This window comes from Cavia porcellus, unplaced genomic scaffold (assembly GCF_034190915.1).
Source record: "Cavia porcellus strain 051 isolate PalLab524CR breed Dunkin Hartley unplaced genomic scaffold, mCavPor4.1 scaffold_32, whole genome shotgun sequence".
NCBI lineage: Eukaryota > Metazoa > Chordata > Mammalia > Rodentia > Caviidae > Cavia > Cavia porcellus.
The window spans coordinates 43,269,477-43,295,381 of NW_026947515.1; positions in this window are offsets into that span (position 1 = coordinate 43,269,477).

The window sequence follows — 25,905 nt, forward strand, 5'->3', positions numbered from 1 at the left end:
GATGAATCCCACTTGGTCATGGTGTATAATCTTCTTGATGATTTGCTGGATCCTATTTGCCAATATTTTATTGAGGATTTTTGCATCTGTGTTCATTAGGGAGATCGGTCTATAGTTCTCTTTTATAGTTGGGTCTTTCTCAGGTTTTGGTACTAGAGTAATATTTGCTTCCAGAAATGACTTAGGAAGGATTGCTTCCCTTTCAATTTCATTGAATAGTTTGAGGAGTGTCGGCATTAGGTCTTCTTTATATTTCTTGTAGAATTCTGCAGTGAATCCATCTGGGCCTGGGCTCTTCTTGGTGGGCAAGGACCCAATTACATTTTCAATTTCATTAGCAGAGATTGGGTTATTCAACAGTTTTATATCCTCTTGATCTAGCTTTGGTACTTCATATGCTTCTAAGAATCTGTCTATTTCTTCTGTGTTATCAAACTTTTGAGAGTAGAGGTTTTTGAAATAGGTGTTGATGATCCTCTGTATTTCTATTGGGTCTGTAGTGATTTCTCCTTTTTCATTTCTTATTGCATGAATTTGAGCTTTTTCTTTCCTTTTTTTAATAAGGTTGGCTAGGGGCTTATCGATTTTATTTATTCTTTCAAAGAACCAACTCTTTGATTCATTGATTCTTTGGATTGTTTTCTTAGTCTCTATTGCATTGATTTCTGCTCTGATTTTTATAATTTCCTCTCTTCTTTTGGCTTTGGGCTTGACTTGCTCTTCTTTTTCTAGCTGTTTGAGGTGTAGCATCAAGTTATTTATTTGTATTCGTTCTGCTTTCCTGATGTGGGAACTCAGTGCAATAAATTTTCCTCTCAGAACGGCTTTCATTGCATCCCACAGATTCCGGTAAGTTGTATCTGCATTTTCATTTTCTTTTAGGTATTGTTTAATTTCTTCTTTAATTTCTTCTGTGACCCACTGATTACTCAAGAGTGTGTTATTTAGTTTCCATGTGTTTGCGGAATTTTTGCAGTATCCTTTGTCATTAATTTCTAATTTCAGAGCACTATGATCCGATAATATGCAAGGGATGATTTCAACTCTTTTGCATTTGCTTAAATATGTTCTGTGAGCTAATGTATGGTCTATTTTAGAAAATGATCCATGTACTGCAGAGAAGAATGTGTATTCTGATGTTGTTGGGTGGAACATTCTGTATATGTCTATCAAACCCATTTGTTCACAGGTGTGATTCAGTTCTGTTATTTCTTTGCTCATTTTCTGTCTGGTTGATCTGTCCCTTGGTGTCAGTGGTGTATTAAGGTCTCCTGTTACAATTGTGTTACTGATAATTTGAGTTTTCATTTCTGTTAATAATTGTTTTATATAACTGGGTGCTCTGGAGTTTGGTGCGTATATATTTAAGATAGTTATCTCTTCCTCTTGGAGTTTTCCCCTTACGAGTATGTAGTGACCTTCTTTGTCCTTTATGGTCATTGTTGGTTTAAAGTTCACGTTGTCTGCAAACAGAATGGCTACTCCTGCCTTTTTTTGGATTCCTGCTGCATGAAGAATTGTTTTCCATCCTTTGACTTTCAGTCTGTGAGTATCTTTCTGGGTTAGATGGGTTTCCTGTAAACAGCATATGGTTGGATTTTGTTTCTTGATCCATTCTGCTAGTCTGTTTCTTTTGATTGGTGCATTGAGACCATTTACATTAATGGTTATTACTGTTAAATGCTGGTTAATTGTAGGAATGTTATCTCTCTGCTGTTGCATCTTTATCTTTCTGTTCTGTTTAATTATTTGCTTTGCTTAGTGCTTTTTTCCTTTGTGTATCTAAACTGTCTTTCAATATTTTTTGCAGGGTTGGTTTGGTGTTCATGAAGTTCTTCAGCTGTTCTTTGTCATGGAAGTATCGTATTGCACCATCTATTTTGAATGATAGTTTTGCAGGATATATCAGTCTTGGTTGGAAATCATTTTGCTTTAGGATCCGGAATACTTCACTCCATGCTCTTCTTGACTTTATCGTTTGTGCTGAGAAGTCTGCTGTGATTCTGATAGGTTTTCCTTTATAAGTGATTTGTCTTTTCTCTCTGACAGCTTTTAATAATCTATTCTTGTGTTGGATTTCTGGGATGGTGATTATTATATGTCTGGGTGCAGTTTTATTTTGGTTATGACTGTTTGGAGTTCTATATGCTTCACTGATCCTGATGTCAGTTTCTGATCTCATGCTTGGGAAATTTTCAGCTATTACTTCTCTAAATATCCTCCTGACATCCTTCATGTTGTCTCCCTCTCTTTCATTAATCCCTATCATTCTTATGTTATTCTTCTTTGCATCGTCTTGCAGTTGTTGAATTGTTGTTTCCTGGTTCCTTGTTATTTTCAAAAGATCTTTCCTTTCCTGTTCACTAGCTGCAATCCTGTCTTCAAGGTCTGAAATTCTATCTTCACTTTCATTAAGGCGGTTTTTACAACTTTCAGTGGAGTTTTTTTATTTCCTGTATATCTCTGTGCATCTGCATTATGTATTCTGTTTTTTTCTTATATTGCTCGTCTAGGGATTCTATCTTTTTGTTTAGTTCCTCCAATTTTTTATCTGTGTTTTCTTTAGATATATTTAGAATCTCTTTCATTTCTTTTATCATTTCTTCTTTTATCTGGGAGATTATTTCGAGTTTGAATTTCTTTAAAGCTTCCTGGAGTTGCTTGTCAATTTCAGTGGCTATTGTGTCCGATATATGAGGTGGATGGGATATATTTTCTTCTATATACATCGCTCCTAGGGTTTCTTGAGATGGGCTGGAGGTTTGAGGTTGTAATTTGGTCTTTCGTTTTGTCATTTTCCTATATTTCTGTGTTTCAAGTGTTATTTGTAAGCTTCCTCAGGATCTGTTGAAAATCCCCTTCTATGTTTGGAGCTACTGAGACTCTGGCACCGCGCTACCCCAAGCCACTGGGCCTACAGAACCAGTGGCCCTCCTCTGCCTGCTCAGAACTCCGCAGTTCCAGACAAGCTGGGCCTCAGGGACACTGTGCGCCCACCTGCCCCTTGGAAGCTCCACAGTTCTTCAATCGCAGCCGGGTTAGGGTACTCACCACAGGCCGCAGTGCTTCAGGAACCTGTGGACCCTCCCTGGTTGCAGAGATATCCACAGTCCTCCAGACACATGGAGAGGCCGATGCAGGCACCCCAAATCTGCCCAGCTCCTCCTCTGCAGACCAATGGCCAGGCGCGGCAGCTAAACAGGCTGGGCTAGGCTGGTAGTGTGGGCCAGCCCACCTATCGGGAGCTGAGCAGGTCTCCAAGTGAAGCCGGGAATGGGGAGGCTGATGTGGAAGCCTCAAACCCACCTCTCTCCTTCACTGCACCTGGAAGCCTGAGGGAACTCCAGCAGTCTGGGCGCAGATATCCAGAGTCCTCCAGACATGCAGAGAGGCCAGTGAGGGCACCCCAGATTTGCCCAGCTCCTCCTCTGCAGACCTATGGCCAGGCGCGGCAGCTAAACAGCGCTTGGAAGTGATTGTAACACATACTCTTAACTTTACTCATGGCTTCTAAATTGCAAAAGAAATGACCAAAGCATCAAAACTACAAATAGGGTTTTAGAAAAAGCCCACACACTTGCAAAAAGCTAGGTCATCATCACGCTTAAATACTGAGGAATTTCTCCAACACAGGATATGACGAGTTTGGAAAGCCTGTGAGAACGTGGAATAAGGCTTCACCACATCCTCATTAATACCCCAAAGACTGCAGCCAGCTGGGAATTAAGTCAATATGGCTCACGGAAATCCTCCATGGCAGCAGGGGCTATGGAGCAGGGTGAGGCTCGTTGATGGTGTTCTTCATGGACCTACACAGCATCTACAGAAGGTGGAAGACCTTCTACCCTATTTTCCTGGTACTCTGTTCAGTGGAAATTTCTTGAGTATTACACATGGACGTGGTCAACATTCCAGGGCCTGTTCCCAGGAAGCCATTTTAAGATGTGGCTTCCCCCGCACTGTCCCATTCCTGGTGAGCTTTTAAAATCTTTCATGGTTTTGTTCTCTGGGTTTGTGGCTTTCTTCATTCATGATGCTGGCTGCTGGGTGACTCTTTCTTGGTCTGAGAACTTGTGTTTTATAGTTTCATAAAAGTTTCTATATGTTTTGAGTCTTGTGTTCTGACTGCTTCCTGAGTTCATTTTTTCTTGGGTTCTTTATTTTAAGATGTTGACTCCCTGTACTGATGCTCTAATTTGTATTATAACATTTCTTTCTTATGTTTCATTAAAAATTTTTGTCATGTTTTTAACTTTTATATTTTCTTATTGTCTAGCCATTTGCATTTCATTTCTATATCAATGGAGGCAATATTATTTCTGTGAGAATTTTGTTATTTTTTTGGTTTTCTTTTGCTTCCAATACTGTCTTTTGCTTCCTGTATTGTTTTAAAAAAAACTACATATATATATATATATATATATATATATATATATATGGTTTTTTGAAAAATATTTCTTATTTTGACTTTTGTCTTTGATAAGATATTTTCCTAAACCTAAAATGATGCTAATCTGCCAACTTCAACTTGAGATCAAGGCAGCAAAAACCTCTCTGGATGCTCTTTGTGGATTTTACTGGTGGGATTCACGAGACATTCACTGGTATCTCTGCTCTTTGGTTAGTAAGCTGGAGCTTTGTTGTGATTTATTTGAGGCTGATCAGCTTCTCCAGACAAGAATCCTATAACCTCCTTTCTGGAGGTTCAAAGCTTAGTTTTATTCTTTCTGGAAACAGGAAGTTGGAGGCTCTACTGTAAATTTAACTCAACTTCACTGTTGTAGACATGCACCTCACCTTTGGCCTCTGTCACTCCCGGAGAACTTGCATCAGGAATGGCCATGGGACAATTTCTCTAAGAACAGTCCCCTGAGCTTCCTAGAGTTTGGAGTGCGTGTGTTTACTGGGCTGCATAGCATTGTGGAGGGGACTCGAGGTTTGGTGATCTCATTTACAGACTGAGTCACGGTCAAAATTTCTAGCCTGGCAACTGATGTCCCCTGAATCTCTGAGTGCAACAGAACGATGCTTTCTCTGACCTCTTCACATAATTACTTTCTCTCTGGATTCTATCTTCTGTCCTCCAAAATTTAAAGACTTTTTATGCTGATGTTTCCTCTCCAGCTTATTTTGTTTATGTTTGTATGCACCTTTGTTAAAAACCTTGGCTTCTATTGAATGGAGTTTCCAGAAAGAGCGGGGATAAACGTGAGTTCCACTTGCCACATGAAGCCAGCAGCCACTGTAGATCAATGAACAAACTGTGGGATGATAAAAGCGACAAATGGATTAGGAAGACTGACCCACTAGTGGCACTGTGGAGGTGGCCGCAGGCAGAGAGGGATGGCTGGAAGGTCCTATGGACGTTTGATGACAGGAGAAAGATACATGATTTTAGGTATGTGCACCATGTGCCTGCCAAGGAAAAAGCAGAAGGGGGCATCTGATTTGAAAAGGTAGCTGATGTCTTTCTAGGTAGATGAATACTGTGTGTAGCTTTCTTCTCTCCCCACTATACAACCTTTAATATATACTATATGGGCTTGAATTACCTGTCATTTCTTTCTTTCCACAGCTTGTATTTTGCTAGAGGTCTGGGGCTGGTATTTATTTTTATTTATCTGTGTTCTAGACCAATGACCCTGTAATTTTCATGTGCATAAGTTTCTGATTTGTAGATCTCAGTTGGGGCCTGAAATTCTGCATTTCCAACCATTTCTAAGTGAGTGTAGCTGGTCCACCGGATTCTAGAAAAAGGTTTGAAAACATAGAAAGACCTAAACATGAAGGGAATTTTATCCAGAGACGCCTTCCAGCCCAGACCCTTCTCCCTGTTTCTCTCTTCCTCTTCTGCAAGCTTCTGCTGATTTGGGTTTGGCTCTTAGAGGTGCATCATTTCCTGGAATGCTGCATGCTAAACACAAGACAGGGACTCTATGAAGTCCAGCCTCAGTAATGTGTTGCCCTGGAGTTTACAATTCTCTGTATTCTGAGCACACCAAAAACACACAAGACTTCTAGGGCAGCATTCAAAAGACCCCTCTTTACCATTTCAGGACGGGGTCCACTGGAAAGTGGGCAGAATCAGAAGGTTGGGGGTCTCCAATGGTCTGGGAGACCTGAGTCACAACCTCTGAAGCACAGGTGAACTAACTCCAGCTTTCTTTGAATGCAGTAAACTACTACTATGTAAATACAGAATAGAAAAAACAAAGGACTTTGTTTGCTTTATTTACTTAACGAGGCAGACAAATCAAGCCAAAGTGACCTAACGTACTTTTTCAGAATTCATATTTGCTGTTTTCATTCATTTAATGAGATTTCACTCCCGCTGGTTCAGTGGGAATTTCTTATGTCTGATGTGGCTTTATAAGAAGCAAGATAAGTGGCTTAAGGAGCGGAAGAAAAAAAGAAATTTCATATCTTTATAAAAAGATAATTAGTTATAAGTTGTTATAATTTGATAAGTTGTTATAATTAGTGATCTTAAAATGCATTTTTTTCTCAAAAGTCAGAGGTGAAGTGGGAGAATTTTGACATTATCTAGCTAGAGATTCTTTCTGGGCTGTGTACTTGGTCAGGGTGTAACTAACTTCTGTTTTCTGGGGAGAGAGATGCTCGGAACATCGTGGATCTTTGCCTGCTTATTATTGATGGGGTCACAACATAACCAAGGATAATCTTTAATCATATAATGTTCAATCTTCTGCCAAATTCAAACAGGCCTGACCTGTAAGGGATCTATAATTACATCAACAAAAGCGGCATGTGTATATTTTAAAGAGTTCATCATCAGGGACTCTAAATGAATCTCTGGGTTTCCCTAATTACTGATTCCATGGAGGTTAAGAGAGACCCAGAGTGAGGAAACGGATGTATAATAACTGGCTTGCAGTTTGTTTTCTGTCACTTGGTACTGTATTAACATCCCTTCATGTTTCGCAAGGATTTGCCTGCCTGTGTGTTCTCAGCAGGGCAGATGGAAAGGCTGATGGGATCTTGCAGTGCCTGGACTAGAATTGAAAGCAACTATAAACGGGGACATTTGTTTGGCTCACTGGCCAACCGGTGAAGGGTCGTCAAGAGTAATAACTCTGTAGTGGAATTTCCTTAGTGATTGGCACAGTTCATTAAGAGAAGCAGAAAAACTAGACAGATACCCTTGGGGAGAGGCTGGGGATGGGAGGGTCCGATCATGGAGGTGGGGGCTGCATCTCCAAGGAATGTGGCTTTCACACAATTAGGTGTTTGAAGGAAGACAGAGCCTGGACACAGCTGAATAATTTTGGCTAATTGAGATTTGTATGGGTCAAAGACCAGAGGTCTTGCTGCCGTTGAACCAGGAATGACATCCGGTATGGGATCCCTGGCTGAACAGTGGCCCATGTGTAGCTCAGGACAATGGCAAGTGGCACCTTCCTTACAAAGAGCAGATTTCATGGGAGATGTGCTTCTACGCTCCTCTCAGCTGCATGTTCTCGGGGGCATATCTGAGGACCTCAGGCTTACCCAGGTGGATTCACGCCTAATCTGTCTCTCTTGCTGACTTTTTCTAGGAGTGAGAGCCAATGATACATCTATGAGTCCTTTGGCTGTGTGTGTATGCCACAAACACCATCTCTGTCAGATGTGGTTTTAAGAACCGTGGTGTTCACCATTCTGTTCTTAAGGGGTGAGGAAGCATGATCACTGCTTCAAAAGTTTTATGTAGAGGATGAATTTTTGCCTGTGGATACTGGTGTACACTCAATAGTCCATTTCTTCTTTTCTCTTGCAGACACAAGTTCCTTGTGTCTGCAAACCCCCCACACTACTCTAGTGATCGGAAATTTATTCGTAACTATTAGAGATGCTCTGTATTCAGGAATGGGAGAGACACAATGGGCAGGGGCCTGTAGGGACATTCCTGGTTCATATGACACGTGTGTTTTCTTGGGAAAAGTTATCTTCTTGCTGTTGGCTACTCACCGGGGCATAGCATAGGCTATATTTTAGGTACTGCTTGCCCTGTGCACGATACTCCCTGACTGGATCTGAAATGGTAGGAGACAGGAGAGAACCTCTTAGACTCACCAATTATCAATCCTACTCAAATGTCCATTGTATTGGGGCACAGAAATCTCTGACATGGCTGCCGCCCCTCTGTATCACCTGGGTGTCCTCTCTCGGCTCTGACCTCCTCTAAACCCAGCTCCAGGACCCTCGCCCCTCGCCCCTTCCTCTCCAGGGAGGACCCAAACGTCTGTTTCTCCAGTCCAGCTGTAATCAAGGGACTCTCCTTTCTGCCTCTCTCTTCCTTATCACTGCATGTAATGCCAGCAGCAATGTTAGTCCCACAAAACACAAGAAAATTTCAGATCTAGGCTTTTACCTTCCCCAAATCCCCAAGGCAAGGAAAGACAATGTTGATTGCCTGCTAGAAATGGAAGAACAAAAATGCAGTAAAGACAAATGCAAGTTAATATTTTAATACATTATCGACCTCCATTTATACCCAAATCTAAATCTTCTTGAAGCTAAGGTACAGGTGACCATGTACTTCTTTGAGACGTATGAGCAGATTACAGCCTCCTGTTTTTGCTGTGACTTTCCATGAAACACGAAGAATAGTTGTCTACAGTTTGTGGCTCCTCTAGAAGAGTGGAAATACAGAAATCTTTGGTGCGATTTCCGGCCTTTGGTAAACTTACTACTAGCATTAAAGGCTATTTTTTTTTTTTTACTTCTTAACAAGGCTCAGGACAATTGTGTGATTGTCTGAAGAGGCATGTGGAGCTCCTCCCACAATTCAGCAAGAGCCGAGTGCCCATTATGGTTGTGGACAGAGGGAGGAAGGACAGGCGTATCTTTGACCCGTCACTGAGTAGCTATGTGACCTTGGGCAAACTCCTGTGTGAGAAGGGAGGCAGGAATTGGGTGATGTCTTAGTGTGCATTACAGCCATAAGAATGCTGTTCTGTGGAAAGCAATATGGTGAAAATTACTAGGAGAAGCTTAGGAGGTAAAGACAATGAGACATTTGATTGTTTTCTTTCTGTTCTCCTCTAGTCCCTATTTACTTCCATTCCTCGTGTCTATTTGTATGATTCTGTTGTTCTTATTCTCTCCTTGGCTTTATTGTTCTCTGTCTTTATTGTTTTTTCCTTCTCTCGTCTTTCTGTATTTTAAACAAATTTAAATTTATCACAGAATAAAGTTTGGTGAACTCTAATCTTCAATTTAGCCAGGTTGGGTGATTCACATATCTATCTAAATGCAGAACATTGAAATCAAAGTTTGAACTTCTTTTAAAATAGGTACATAATCTTCAAATAGGAGTTTCCCAGAGGAGTTCACAAGCAAAAAGTTTTTCTTTTTTGCACTAAAAGTAGCCAGTGGAGGAAATGACCTTGCAGCACTGCTAACCTTTGAAATGGATGTTAGGCAGGAAATGTTAGGTTGAAGCAGGGCAAGTCTACTATGTAGGAAATACCTCATTGCCTTTATCTTGGCGGAGAGACAGAAGAGAATGGATATATGATAAAAATAATACTGGACTGAGCTGTCGCTGTAATTATACATATGTTCATAGGTAGATTAGAGTCAATTTATGGTCATTTAAACACTAAGCTGCTTTGGAAAATTAGCTCAGCCCTCTCAGAATTTCAGGTCCAGCAGGTTTATTTTTTGTAGGTCAAAGCAAATGTTCAGATTGGCCCAGGGCCTTCTCGACTCTCATGCAGAGACTCTGTGACTTTGATACGCAGGGAAAATGCACATATGGAATAAAACGAGACATCGTCTGTTTCAAGCTTCTGCATCTTGGTATTTAATTATTGTGCCTTGAATGTTACTTAGGCCAAAAGGCTTATTTTTAGCAAAGATTGGAATTGCTCTGGATGCGTAAATGAAGAATGCTCTTTGTCTTTTTTTTTCAGTTAGAATATGTGGCTAAATTTATTTTTCAAATCTTGAATGAACAAATCTGACACTTTCAAACACATAGTAAGATATTTTAAGTTGTGCATGCATAAAGAGAAAGTTTGCATGTCTTTCTGCAAGTTACTGGGTTTGTCCTCTGGTAGACTGCTGTCTGTGGTATTACTTATGTCTTGGGTTGCAGGTAGAATTCTGAATTACAGGAATTAGAAGGGACCTCAGTCATCATCTGATTCAGTCTTTGTACGGACAAGTGGGTTGAGGTCCACAGGGCTGAATTCACATGCCAGAGTCACTCGCTACAGAATGTCCAAACTTGTTCCCATGATACCAACTTGCAGCCTTTCCACCACGGGCATCTCCCAAATATGCAACTCATACAACTGCTGGACCCTGAAATAATTATAAATGATGTGTGATATGACATTAAGTGGCTGGAACAGACAGAGAGATATCATTTTCCAATTTTCTCTTTCTTTCTGATTAAGCAGAACAGATTTGTGTTTGGAATTAATCTTTGACTAATATTTATGAATATCTCCCTTTAACCAACACACAACAGATTTTAGGCTTAAAACCTTCAGAAAGGAGTCATCCACAAGCAGAATTTCATAGCACTGATTAATTTTAATTTTCCATTTATAGCAAATGTATTATTTATAACTATATAACAAAATAGCCCAAAACTTAGTGACCTAAGACAATGTATATGTGTGATCTTACACAGTTTCTGTGGGTAAAGAATTTAAGTGTCTTAGGTGAATCTTTCTGCACAAGGATCTTTCATGAAGCTGTGGTCACAAAGCCAGAGAAGGGCTGTAGTCATCTGAGGGCCTCCCTGGAGCTGGAAGATACTCTTCCAAAATGGTCCACTCACATGCACCATTAGTAGGAGGCCTTGGTCACTCCTCACATTGACCTCTTTGTATGCCACTCTGGTCACATCCTCACGCTTCTCCCAGAGCAAGCAGTCCAAGATACAGCTAGGTAGTGTGTCACAACACTCCTGATGACCCTTAGATGCCACATTTCACTTCTCTTACAATAGCTTCCTGGTTACACAGGCTGGCCTTCATCAGCCTGGGAAGGGGCAACACAGGAGAGTGAACACCTAAGGGGCAAGAAGATGTGGGGGTCTATTTTGCAGGGTAGCTACCACAGACCATGCTCCTGGTTTTCCTTGGGTAGTCATGCCATACCTTTACCTTTTAGATATTTGTATTTAACTATTAAATCTTTATTTGATTGAAACAGATCTAAGCAACAGTACTAAGTTTTAACACAGGAATTATGTAGTTATCACACAAGTTCTGTAGGTAACATGCATATGACTTTAAATAGAAAATACTACAGAGGAAAAGAAGTCACTCTGCCACTGTTGGTCACCAAGCCCACTGATCACATGACTGCTCAAAGCAGCTCTCTCCACCACACAGAAAGGCGTGACACTACAGCGTTCATGTTGGGAGCAGCCCTCGTTAACAATGGTGGGCTCTTCACCGTTCCTCTGAAGTCACCTACTCGGCTGGATATGCTCTTGTATGATCTTGTCATTCCTAGTGGATCCCGGATAGGATCTTGAGGTCACTTCAACTCACATTTCTTGCTTCTTTGCCTTTTGCCCCCGATTCCCTGCTACCCATAAGTCATCTTTCTGAAGTAAATAACAACTTTATCGCAATGTGACATTTCTCAGGGAACGAAGTCCATCAGGATCATTAGGAACTTTGGACCTGTCCCAGTGTGGGAAATATTTCCAATCTATGGACTTTCTTGCCTTATGCATGCTTAATGTTTATTTTGGTGATTGTAACTGTTTGTACTTCAGAATGTCTCCAGGTTGAGAAATTGGAACAAGAACACTTTCCTATATCTTATGTACCCAAGTTCAGGCCAATCAGGACTCAAGATGCGTTTTGAGTTTAAAGTTTCTAATGAGTGCTTCCCTAACACTCACCCTCATAAATCACACTTACTTGGTTTTCTGTCTATGTATTTCTCATTTTCCCTGCATCTTTCAAAGGCTTCCCAGCAAAATTTCTACAGCTCAATTACATAAGGGATTTATTTATTCCAACTTTTTCTTATAATCTCCTCTCATTCCCTGAACTACACAGCTATCATCATGAGACGTTGCTGTGAATACTGCAACTGCCGTTGGCTTTTTTCTAGGTTGCGTTCCATGTTCCTTGGAAGCTGAGTTTCAAAATTCCTTGTGATAGTGAAGCACCTTCTACGGTAATTATTCAAGCTGAGATGGTAGCAGCTGCGTGCTTTCCATGATAGCTGTCAACATGCCTGTCTTTCCAGTCAGCCACATGGTAGACCAGTTATCACCATGATCTTTTCATCCAGAGATGGATCATCGTTTCTTTCTTCTATTGTATTTCCTAGAAGTCTTTATACATCCAGATCTTCCTTTTTTATGTATCTTTATTCTGGTGTACTAAGTCCTTTAAAAATAATTGATGGTTATGATGGGGTGTAATGCTTTTGGATTATTTCTAGTCAAAAATTCCTATGTTAAACCTTTCCTTGGTGATGAATTCGCCATACATAGAATGCTAAGTTGGAACCGTGTCCCTCCGCAATGTTGGAAACATCGATTCCCTGTCTTTTTCTCATTGGTTGAAACATTGAAAGCTACCCTTAATCCTGATCTTTTCCTGTCTGAGAGCTTGTAGTAGCCTGCCTTTTGTCATTTACACTCTGAGATTTGACTATGACCTACCTAGATGAAAATCTAATGTGTTCAATATAGCTTTTCTACTTGGACGTGCATTTTGGTTCAGATTTACATGATTTTATTTGTTGTTGGTGTTGGTTTTTTGGCTTCTCTTTTCTCTATCTGCTTGAAAGTCCAATTTAGTTGGTTGTTTGATTTCTCTGATATTCTGTTTGTAGTCCCTTTTCTTTGTCTGTTTTTTTGGTGAAAATCTAAAATTTTATCTTCCACATTACTATCAAGTTTGAAATTTCTAATACTGTGTTTTTAATTCCTGACACATCTCTTTTGTCCTTTGAATGTTCCTTTATTTAAATATAGGATTCTGTCCCTGTTTGTAGCTCATAGAAGTAACACATTTTTAATATCCTTCTCTGAGGATGTTCATACTACATTTTTAAAGTTTTTGTTTTCCTGTAGTTTATTGCATGTTGTTTTTAGTTGCTTGTTTTTGTCTTACACATTTGCCTCATGTCTCCTCAGTTGTAAAAAATAGCAACTAAAGAGGCCAATTTGAAGCTCTGTGCACATGGGTAAAGTCTTTTAGAAGATACTTGAGATAGATTCAGCCATGGTGGAACCCAGTCAGCTTCGCCCGCCCTCTTGGTAAGCTCTTCCCTGGCGCACAAGCCAGAGGGAGACCCAGTCAGTGGCTCCTGTGAGCCTACCAATGGCCCATAGGCTGTGAATCAAACATCTCAACCTCCTATCTCCCATTAGCAACTGGGGACAGAGGTCTGAGTATCTCTTGGGAGGATGACTGTATGCAATATAGCAAATATGGGGGACTTTCCTTCTATCTTCTGTTTGAAGGCAAATGTTTTCACTGTTTTGCTTCATTACGATTAATTGTTTTTACTCTCTTCAGTAGTCTCTTTCGAATGGTTTTATAATGTTCTGTTATTGATTTGATTTTGCTATACCTAATTGACTGGACAACTATTGTGAAGATAATGAGATATACCATGATACCTATTACTGTTATCGTGGTACCCTGCTGTGAAGTTCCGAACCAATTTCACTGCATTGTTTCGATTGAGTTTGTTCAGTCTTGGTCTCTTGTATTTTTACTACCTTCAAAATCAAAGAAATACTTGAGATAAACGAAAGTGCAATATGCTCATTGCTGTACCTGCAGATAGTCTGAGTGTGAAGCAGGGAATGGGAGTGAGACTGACTTACCCAGTCCAAGTAGGTGGAGTGGGAGGAGCACTAGGTCTAGGGAATGGCGTTTATTTATTTATCCATTAAATATCTTTATGTGGAAGGCACTGCACTGGGGGAACACGGGGGTAGTAGAGTTTCTACTCCATTACCTTCAAGAAAGACAAATAACAAGCAACTAAAACATTGCTTGAGAGAGTGATCAGTAAAAGATGTAGGTTACATACATGGAATTAGAAGTTTGAACATAAAGTCCCTCCAAAGATTCTTCCTATGAGATAAATGGCATTTCAAGCATCTTGTGGCTGAAATACGATTTTCTGGACCAACCTGAGAGAAGATGCCCTATTGCTACGATTTTCAAAATCTCACTATGTACTACGTGCTCTGTGGGCATTAAAATTGCATTTAAAACTGTACCTCCTTTTTTGAAGCAAGCATGTTAAACTCTTGGCACTGCTTCCATTTTTGTGAATGGCAAAATGCAGAGTTGAATTAATACCAGATTTTCTTGTGTTGAGTATTGTCTGAGACTCTCTGACCCTCCCAGCATTGCCGATGAGTTCAGTGTTTTTAGCACCATGGTTCGGATGTAGGTATATTTGTGTGTTTCTCTTTTTTAGGTATGAAATGATTGGAATGGGTTTTGCCCAGTCATCTGGAATATCAATGTACCTGCCACATCTGGAATATGATCAGAAACACCTTAGCTATTCTCTCTCCTGTAGAACCCCAAAGGGCTATGAATTATTGCAGGAGAAAATTAATGAAGTAGGAGTTGAGAAATGATTTTTCACTCTAGCTATGTCAGCAAATAGGTGAGTGCCCTTTCCACTTTCTCTGCTAGTGGTTTTTCTCATTTGTAAAGCAGGTCAGTCATCCATGACCCTCTTAGCTCCCTCCCTCGCAGAGAAGATCAAAAGGAGGCAATAAATGGAGAGAGGAAAGGTTAGCTCAAATTTGAGACGTTTCCCGGTGATGACCATATTACGTAAGTGGAGATTCTACAGCCACGTGCACTGAGTTGTTCCCCCAAACCCTGGGTTAGGACATTTGAACCAACTGGCAAAGCAGGCTCAGTGAGACACCCAGAGGTCCAGAGCATATCCCGGGCCCTATTCTCACATCCTGTGCCTCTCCTAGCTGAGGGACAGGACTCTTTGTTCACCATAATCAGAGAGGCTCCAGGCTGTCCGTCTGACCAAGCACTCTTCAGCTCCTCATGGGGTGGACTTTGAAGAGAGAGCCTACAGATCCTCAAAGTGTGGTTGTTGCTCAGCTGCACCAGGCTCCTGGTCAGCTGATGTCCTGGTCCGTGATTGATGCTATAACCCAATAACTTAGACTGGGTAATTTATAGGCAAGAGAAATATCTTTTTCACAGTTTTGGTGGGCTGAGACATTAAAGGTCAAAATAGCAGCAGATACAGTGTCAGAGACAGAGCTATTTCTCATAGCAATGCTCCTGATATTTTTAATGTCAGAATGGTCAGGGGACTACATTCCTTTTGAAAGGCACTAATTTGTGACCATGGACGCTTCATCACCAGATCACCTCCTGGGGGGCCCACCTCTTGGTGCCGCCATCTTGGTAGATAAGATTGACCTTGGCATTACGAATTTTGGAGGAAATAGGCTAGACCAACTGCGTGGTGACCCACAGGCAGCTCACTTTCCTTTCTAGCCTCCTTTCTCTGTAACTGTAGGTAAGATCTCTCTCTCTCTTTCCAGCTCTGATACTGTAGAGTTTGATGAATTATTTTAGGACATGTGATCCTTTAGAAGCTTTGTCATTAACAGACAACAGGATGGGATCACCAGAAAACAAAACAAAAACATATAGGGGACAAGAAATACTGTCTCCTCAGGATTGTCTAGGAACTAGCAGGGTCCTGTTCCATCCAGGGCAAATTTGAGGGACAAGAATGCTCATGTGCTGTGAGATCCATAGCACAGCATCTACTTAGCTATAAGAACTCTTCCTGGTTCTTATAGGCTGATCTGGAAACATAGTTATGACATTCTGCACACTGAGACTGTGAATTATTATGCAATAGAATGGTGCTTCTCAGAGGGACCTTGGGATTGTTGGCAGAGTCTTTAGGCACAGAATCTGACCAACATCTTGAAATGGTCCACAGTCAGACAAAGGGCCCCTTCCCAACACTTTCTATATCCCTCTCCTATTTTATTTGACAGATCCTGGAAGCTGGCAGCTTTGGGGATTTCTTCTCCCCTTTGCCTGGGCTGACTTTATTTCCAGACTTTTCCAAAATTCTAATTCTGTCACACAAATTCCCAGGTGTGCACACCAGTTGAGCTGTTGCTGTAAACATTCCAAACCCACAAAAGGGATACTCTGGATTTCCGGTTTTAATTCTTCTTTCCTGAGGACTTATAGCTACTCTGAGTTCTTCCTCACTTCCTGGGCAGCAGCTTGCAGGCTGGGCAGATGTTGAGGCTACAGTCTGGCCCACAGCTGCTGTCACATTAACACCACTCATCGGTAGAGAATTTGAGGAGGCCCCAACCCTCTCTTAGTGTCAGTATTTGTTTAGAGCACAAGACAGCTGCTGTCCTGAAGAAATTTTGTCTGGAAAGGAAATAGTCACAGACACACTCCAGCCTGAGGGCCACCTACACAGTGTATTAGTTTATCACCATTTGAGGTCAAACGTGCCCCACTGGATCCTGACCAGTGGTGGCAGGAATATTGTAGAAGCAGAATTAAGGTTTGTCTAGATTTTTAAGGACCAGGGAAATAACTCAGTGGCACAGCACCTGCCTGGTAATTGCAAGATTATCAATTTGATTCGTGGTACCAAAAAAAATGACTTTTATGCTTGCTTTCATTATGACTTTTAATACACAAGTTTATATTTCAAGATGAAAAATTAACAAAGTAATTCACAATCCTGTATCTATTTAGATAGCAATTATTAATACCTTTGTCCATAGTCCTCCAGAATTTTCTCTTTGTGTAAACTCAGCATGCATTTATTCATAAATGTCCATAGTTCTTTATATTTTTCATATAAATAATGCCATAATGCACTATTTTCCATAACTTCTCTTACAAATTATCACTGTACTACATATAGCTGATGTCAGTATATAAATTTCAGCATCAAAATTTTTTATGGCTACATGGTGTTCTATCGTATGAACAGACTGCAGGTTTTAGTATCAATCCTTTGTTTTTTTCACATTTGGGCTGTTTGCAATTTTTTATTGGCGTCAGCTGTGTTTAATGAACGTCCATGATTTTTCCCTTGGCATGAATTTCCTAGCGCTGAATGGGGGTAAAGGGTACGCACATTTTTCAAGTTGCTTGGAATATCTTGCCAAAGTCAATCTAGAGAAACTACAACAATTTATCCTTCCATTCACAACGTATAAACATGACTGCTTATCTGTACGCTTGCCAGCTAGTATTCTTATTCTTTTTCATTAAAAAAACCTCGTCAATTTATTAGAAAAAATGATATTTTATCAGGATTTCTTTGATTACAAATAAGGTTGAAAACTTTGCAATACTCCTTGGCCACCTGAATTTTTCCTATTGTGAATTGTTTATTTGAATCTTTTATTTATCATTTTTTGGATCTCTTTTAAAGAAATAGGCTTTATTTTCAGAGCAACCTTAAACTCATTGAAAAGTTCTGTGGATTGTGTGTTCCCACATTACAGTGCTCCCCACAATGGCCTTCTCCGCTATCAACAACCTACATTGCCCTGATATGTTTGTTACGATCAGTTAACCTCCACTGACAAACACATTACCCAAAGACTGTATTTCACATTCAAGATCACTGTTGGTGTTGTACACTGTATAAGTTTGGAGACACGTATAAAGCTGTATATTCACCATTATAATATTACACAGAATGTTTTCTTGCCTAGAAATCCACCGTTCTTTACCTGCTCATTCCTTTCTTTATCTCCTGGAAACAACATTTTTAAAAACTGATTTTTGAAGCACACCTTTCCCTAAATATGATATAGTTGCACTCACATAGTTTGTAACCTTGATTCTTGAGCTTAGAAGACAGGTAGGAAAAATTAAATGAGTGTTATTGATCTGATAGCTTCTTTCCTTTTTAGCTGTATATAATATTCCATTTCCTGGTATAATATAGTTTCTTTATCTATTATCCATTTTCTTACAGAAGGATGTCTAGATTAGCTTCCTAGTTTTTGGAATTATGAACAAAATAACTATAAACATTAATGTCTCTGGTTTTGTGTGAGCATCTATTTTCAAATCATCTGGGTAAATACCAAGGAAGTGCCATTGCTGGATCATAGGACACTCATTTCTATTTCAAATTTGGTAATGTCTTGGCTGATGTAACAAATTACCATAGGCTGGTTGGTTTTTCCTTCTTTTTTATTGTTTATACAGATTAATTGGTTTCCTTTTGGCAAATTTGTATATGTACATAACATACTTTGATCATCTTGACTCACTTCTTACCCTCTAGCCTTGCCTTCTTATTGCTGATTTATTTTACTCAAAAGGATGCTCTTCAGAGCTACCTGTTTCCCTGAAAATGACATTTCTTCTTTTTAATGGTTTAATAATACTCTATCGTATAGTTGATCTTGAGATGTTAAATCCTCTGAATTTTTGTAACTCTCCATGAGAAGAGTCTCTGGTAAAAGTTCTCTCCCATTCTGTAGAGCAGAATCTACAGTCAGTTAGTTATTTTTCTTTTTACATTTGATGTAGTTTTATTAGTTGATTCCTGGTATTATTTCCTGTTCTAGTAGAGTCATATCTGGGAAGTATTTGCCTGTGCCTATGGCTTCAATAGTTTCCCTTATGTTTTTATTTTAAATCATTTCAAAGATTCAGGTCTTCTACTTAGTTATTTGATCCATTTTCAATAGATTTTTGCATATGGTGAGAGATAAGGATCTAGTTTTAATCTTCTACAAATGGAGATTCAGATCCAGTTTTCCTGGCTCAATTAGTGGAAGAGGCCATCTAGTCTCCTACATATATTTTTGGCCCCTTTGTCTAGAATCAGATGGGTATAGTTGAATGGAGTTGTTTCTGTGTTCTCTGTTGTGTTTTAATTTTATTGTCCATGTACCTATTTTGGTGATCTGAGTTTATGTTGCATAGTTCCAAAGGCTGGAAAGCCTGAGATCAAGTGCTAGCATAGTTGAACTTTGGTGAGAGCTCTCTCCTAGGATACAGTTAGGTAACTTCTTGTACCCTCAAAGAAAGAGGCAAGACAGCTTTCTGAGATCTGTTTTACAAGGTCCCTAATTTCATTGATGAGGGTTCCCTCTTGGCCTAATTCCATCCTCAGGGTCCCACATCCTAATACATTAGAGGTTAGAATTTCAGTAGAGGACTATTTGTAGACATATTTAGTCCATTGAAATGCCTCTTTTCTTACTGTCATAAGGATATTATTAAATTTTGGTCATAAAATAGATAGTAAATATCCTTCTTAGTTCATTACCTACTTTTCAATAGAACTAATGGTGTTTTGTGTTGAAGACTAATTTAAAATTATATGCAGGCAAATACATCAATCTGCCTGTGAGGCATCTGTTTACATAGGATTGCCTCAGTGGATTTTAAGACACAGATGCTGGACCAGCTTCTCTGTGCAGTCAGAATTCAGAGCAAGAACTTATCTGGCTATATTTTACTCTGAATGGAAAAGAAACATTCCTCTGCATTGAATTCTTAGCAGTTGAAGACATTTGTGTGTTTGTTTTTAGTTAGAATTGCTCATACCAGATACTTTTAAAGCCAAAGTTCCCCCAAATTGTCTCGAAGTTTACTTTTTCTTTTATTACTTTATTTCTTTATTTTTTGAAGTCTTACCTCCTTCAAAATATCTCAGTAGAACCTCCAAGGTGACACAGGAGAAATGCTAGGTGTCTGAACAGATGAGACACTTCAACCAGTATCTAAATTAGTAGGTTTTATTGACAAGACACAAGGACACAAGGATGCAAAGACTCAAGGAAAGAAAGCTTTCTCCCTCTCAGAGGAGCCACTGTCCTCCTGTTTACTTTTCTGAGATACACTCAAGCCTGAGAGGCACTGAATGCAACCAAATATGTAATAATCTGAGAGAGTTTCTTCTTGAAGAGATAAAAATATTCTGGAACCAGAAGTGATGATTTCACAGTACTGTGAATGCCTCAAATACCACTGAACTGTTCACTCATAAATAGTCAATTTTACGTCTGGTCAAGTCTATGTCAATAAAAGCAAAACTGAAGGGAACTTTGCCTGTTGCCACAGGCAGCTACGGGAAAGATGATGGGGGCCCAAGACTGCAGGCATTTGGGAGCTGTCTGTTCTCAATGTCCATTTGCATCGCTGGGACAAAATATGCAACACATATTAAAGGCAGAGAGTTTTATTTTTGGCTCACAATTATAGTGAGTTCATTGCATGGTCAGTAAGCTGGTTCTGAGGCAGAAATAGCATGGTACAAAGGTCTAAAGGAGGAAGCTGCTCAGCTCATGGCAGCCAGGAAGCAGAGAGAGAGGGAAAGAGCCAGGGAGGGAGACTGACCTTTCCAGAACACACCCCAGTGACCCACTTCTTTCAACAAAGCTCCTCCCCCTCACAGCCCATTTAGCTCTGCTATGCGTTCAATATGGTACCCTCATGATCCAGTCATGTTCCAAGTCCCACCTGTCCAAACAGGAGCTTGGGACAGGGGGAATTTTATATCTAGATCATAACTTGGTTAAACATTGGTATTAACTACACCGGCATGCCTCATTTCCCTCAAATATAATTTATTCATAAGTTTGGAAATTCCCTTTCCATGTTAAATGATGGAAAAGAACCTCTAAATTGTTGGGTTTTTTTTCTTTCAGGGATGATGAGCAGGTTGCCTATGGTTTGGATAAGGTTTAAATTTATCTCGCAAGATTCAGATGTTGGAAAGTTGTTCTCTAGTGTGGCAATGATGGAAAATGATGGAAAAAAAGAAATGATGGAACCTTTACGATGTGGGAACTAGGGAAATGTCCTTAGGTCACCCAGTGTTTTGCCCTCAGAAGGATTAACACAGTCCTTGTAGGACCCTAGATTCTCTGCATGAACTCTTTTTCTCTTTCTTTCTCTGTTTCTCTTCTCTCTTTATCTCTGTCTCTGTCTGTCTGTCTCTCTCCTCCTCTCTCCAGCATTCCTATCATAATGATACCATCTTCTTGCACAGAGCTAATCAAAAGCTAACACCATGCCCTTCAACCTCCAGAAATATCAACTAAAAATATGTCCTTTATAAAATACTCAACCTCAGGTGTTTTGTTATAGCAACATAAAACAGGTCAAGACAAAGGTAACCTTGCCCCTTGCTTGCTGTATGTGGCCTTGGGTTTCCGGCCAGCTGTCCAGGAGGCTACAGACTGACGCTTGTGACTCACAGTAACTATGGGAAGATGCCCAAGTACAGACCTTTCTGCTCTGGCCTTATTCTGAAAGCTTTCTTGCTGTGACTTCATTTTATTATGTTCTCCTTTCCTTGCACATAGCTCCTTCCCTCCTTCCTATTGTTAAAAAAAAGATGCAAAGCTGGGAATGATCAATCAAGCTACAAGGAAAAAGAGATCCCAAGAGCCTGGAAAAATATGAAATGGAGCTTTCTGCTCTGTTCAACTGCAAGTATGCAAACCAAAAAGCCCTCTGTTAGGAAATTTCAAATGACATGATTTAGGAAGCCCAACTTCTATCTATCTAACTATCTATTTATCTATCTATTTTTTTTGCCCTTGCTGTTTGACTATTTTAGCTTGAATACAGTTGAGCTTGGTGCATTTTTCAAGTCAAAAATAAAATATTGTTAATTGAGTGAACATAAAACATGTGATCCCTTTATTAAAAAATGAAAGGAGTGTATGTTTTGTTCAACCCCCAAACTTCTATATCTAAAATCTCCCTTAAGATTATCCAAGAGACATTTAATGAGGACCTACTGTGTATTCACAGGTGTGATACTTGATAGGCATTTTATGATTCATGAGAGATGTTGTTTCTGCTCTCAAAGATCTCAGATTTTTTCTTTCTTCTGAGAAAAATGTAATTGTTTCAGTTTTGACAACTCTAGAAGTAAAGAGTTAAAGTGATTTCCTTTTTCTCTTTGATAACAAGGAGCCTCACCCTCCCTCATTATTATTTTCAATGCACATATTTATTTCTGTCCATCAGATTCTCAACCCTTGGCAACAGCTGAAATAGTTCTGGGAAAAAGGCATGATAAGTGGAAAGAACCGGAGTGTGGCACCAGGAATATTGTTACTACTGATTGAGGAAGGCACTTTGCGGGGGCCATCTGCTACATTTATAGGGGAAAAAGTTGCAGTCTCTTTTAAAGACTGGTATCACATCTTCAAATTTGTTGCTTTTTGTTTCTACTGAAACTCTTTGGAGAAATTTATGCAGAACAAGCAAAGTTTACTGAGCCACTCTGACATTCTCTTGTAAGCATCCTAGATTAAACTTGGCTCATTTCAATATGAAACTGAGCATGCTCAGAAACATTCATGTCTGCCATCTTTCTTTTCATGAACATATGACCTATGTCCTTAATCTGCGCATGCTCAGAAATGTGCATGCTGGTACATATGCATTCCTATACAAATAATGTAGAGGCTCTCTGAATCAAATTTCCATGCTTCTATTGTTTGAGGAGAACATTGCTCTGTAAATACCCTCTGAACTGTTCATATCTGCTGTGGGTAATAAATCTTTCACCACGCTATGTCCTAGTTGTACTTTTTGGCTTTGCACTGACATGTGACTCCATGACATTTAGTCGCAGGCTGGCCTTTTCAGATCCAAAATCCTTGAGGCACTCGTGTGTGAACAGTGGGTGACGCTCCAGATGGAACGTGCAGCCTCACATTTTAGTAGACAGTCTCAGAATCCACTGAATTCTAGAAGGAAAGCCTGTCCACGACAGGGAACTCTTGTGACGTTGGGACCAAAGGCTGTTGTGATTATGGCTCTGAAAACTTTCCAAGACCACATTCTGCTTCTTTGCACGGTATGTTGATGCTGTGTAATAACCTCAAAACAACCAGAGCTCAGGACAAGCTGCCCTACAATTCTAGAAATGCTTGTCCTAAGACGTCATGGTAGAATTAGAAGATTACCAACTCAACATATCACTGTGTGCTTCTGACACCATGCCAGCTAAAGGACCTTTCTCTCTAAGCCTTGTGTTGAATATTTGGCTGTCAAAACTGAACTCTATCTACTCTTAGTGTGACCTTGAATGTGAAGAAGGTTACTTTGCTCTCCAATAATATCTTCACTAAAAATAAATCTGACCTTTCTTCATAAAAATATTATTATTACTAAGGATACTGGGTCAGCCTGAAGGAACCAGTCTGAGCATCTCCTTTTACTCTCCAGTGTGTTCTGCTTTGCATGATACATTATATGATCATCTTAGAGACTCAGACTTACATGCATGCCCTTAGTCAGATTAGTGTTATAAATAAAGGAATGTAAATTTTAGACAGGATGCCCACCCTGACTTTCCTAAGAGCTCTTGCCATTCCCAAATGTTGACTGCATATTGCATGACAGTGTTGGTCTTCTTTTGAATATACAGCCTCTAATCTACAGGGAGGGGCCTTAGGGCTTTGTTCTTAACCTTATCTAATTGATCTATGTGGTCAGCACCCCAAACTGTAGGAATGGCTGGTGCAAGGGATGACTGAATGACCATTTGGGATGGATTTAAAGCCTCTTAGTTGCAGTATCTGGAAAATAAAGCAAATCAGACTGAGAAAACAAATTGCATTACGCTTTCTGTTTATGTGTGTACCTGTTACATGATAGCCAGAGTGTTCAGACCCACAGTTTGAAATCTGTTACCAAAATCTGTCTTTCTACTTTATCTTCTCCGTGAAGGTCCCAGAATGGAGGTTTACTTGCCTAATAAGCCTGATTTAAATCAATCATGATGATCAAATGATATGAATTTGTGCTGGAGAGTTTAGTCTAGGTCTGGACCTGGAAGACTGCCATTTTTTTTTCAAATAAAGTTTTATTGGAACAGAGCCATACTCATTTGTTTACACATAATCTATGGCTGTTACATGCTACAATGGCAAATGTAAATAGTTGCATCAGATTTGTGTGATTTGCAACGTCTGAAACGTTTACTGTCTGACCTTTTATAGAAAAACATTTGCTTACAGGTCCTAGACTATGCCATATACTCCTGAGAACAGGGGTACAGTCAACTCCTCCAGCAGTACATAGGATAAGAGAGATAAATCTCCCTTAAAAGGCTCTACCAAAGAACCCTGGGCTACCAGAAGAATGTTGGGAGACATTGTTGGGCACTAGTTTGACAGTTGTTACTCAAATGTTTCAGGGTCAGTGCTAGGACCCAGGGATTCTGTGTGGGTGGCTGGCCAGGATCTTGTCGGATTTGCTATTTCTAGGAGTGCTGGCATGGTTTTAAGCTTCACTGGGATGCTTTGGATTCTAGATTATAATGATGATATTCCTCTACTGTTGGGTTATTATTTGGGTATTGTTTTAAATTTTAGACACTATTTTTGGGGAGCTATGTTGGTAAACTAGTGAAAGCCTAAAAATAAGTGATCATAGAGGCAGCGTAACAGACAGATAAAGAGAGGAACACGCCTAATGATCACAGATTATTGATGATCAGTGCTTTCCTGAATGACATGCCTTGATAGCTTGACATAAGGACTATAAAGGGCCTGGTCTCTTTCAATATTTTAAATATTTTGGGTAACAAAGAAAACACATACTACTTAAAACCTGTTGGATACAGAAATGTATTGGAATATAACATACTGCTGTGTAAATTTCCTGACCAGGTGGAACAATAATTTTGAAAAAAATAAGAGGATATTTATCAAAAATAAATCTCCTGTTTAGTTAAAACAAGCCAGCAAATATGAACATAAAACACATACACAATGCATGCAAGATGGGACAACCGGGTTTAATGAAGTCCACACAAAAACACCTGTGTTATTTGATTGCCTACAGGTAAAGGTGACTCAGCAGACTGAAAATTTAAAAGTAACAGTAAAGAAAGGCTGTGTTTTCAAAATATGATGCTGAGCCAGTGGAGTAGCCATATGGAAAAAGAAAATGAACTTGGCCCTTGACTCTTACTGTACACAAAATACATTCCAGATGGGTTGCATTTATTAAAGGTAAATAATAGCACTTTTAGGAAGCAACAACTCAAGATATATTTTCATGACCTTGGACTAGAAAAATATTTTTTTTTACCGGAATACAAAAAATGCTAAGACTAAAGCGGAAAAAGTTTAAAAATTAAGAACTTTTATAGCAAATACAATGAGAGAAATTTCTGTCTCTCTCTTCCTCCTGACCCTTTCTGTCCACTCAACAAAAACAAAAACAACAACAACAAAAAAATAAAACTCATCCAAAAAAGAAAATAAAGATCTCTGAGTCATTAAGGAAAACATAAAGAAATTAGTAGAAAAATGGGCAAAAATATTTGATCAAACAGTTCATCAAAGATAACATCCAACTGGGACTGGTGGCCCATGCTTTTAATCCCAGCACTCTCGGAGGCTGAAGCAGGAGGATTAAAATGTCCAGCCTCCTCTGGGCCATTAACAACTTAGTGAGACTCTGTCTCAAAATAGGCGATAAAAAGACTGAGGTTGTGTAGCTCAGTGTGGGTGCTCTGGCTTCCATCCGTAGCACTGGGGAAAAAGTTAAGTATATAAATTACCGTAATTATCTGAAAAGATGCTTGCCAGCCCCTCCAGCACTGTTAAAGGTAAAAGAACTGTCAGTACCAAGTTCCTTAGAGAGTAGAGCCACACTGATAAATGGAGTGTAACTTGATTCACTGTTTTATAAAGTGCTTTATAGTATCACCTAAAACTAAACATAGATGTACAGTACGTGCCATCCAAAAACATACCACTGTAGTATACGGATCATTTTGAGCTAAACACACTTGAGAAACAGCAGGTATGTGTGTGTACATTGTGGGAGCTTTGCACTAACCTCTTTTCTTCCTGAAAACAGGTGATAAAACTCTCATGTGAAAAAGCCCTGCCCATCCCAAGGGATA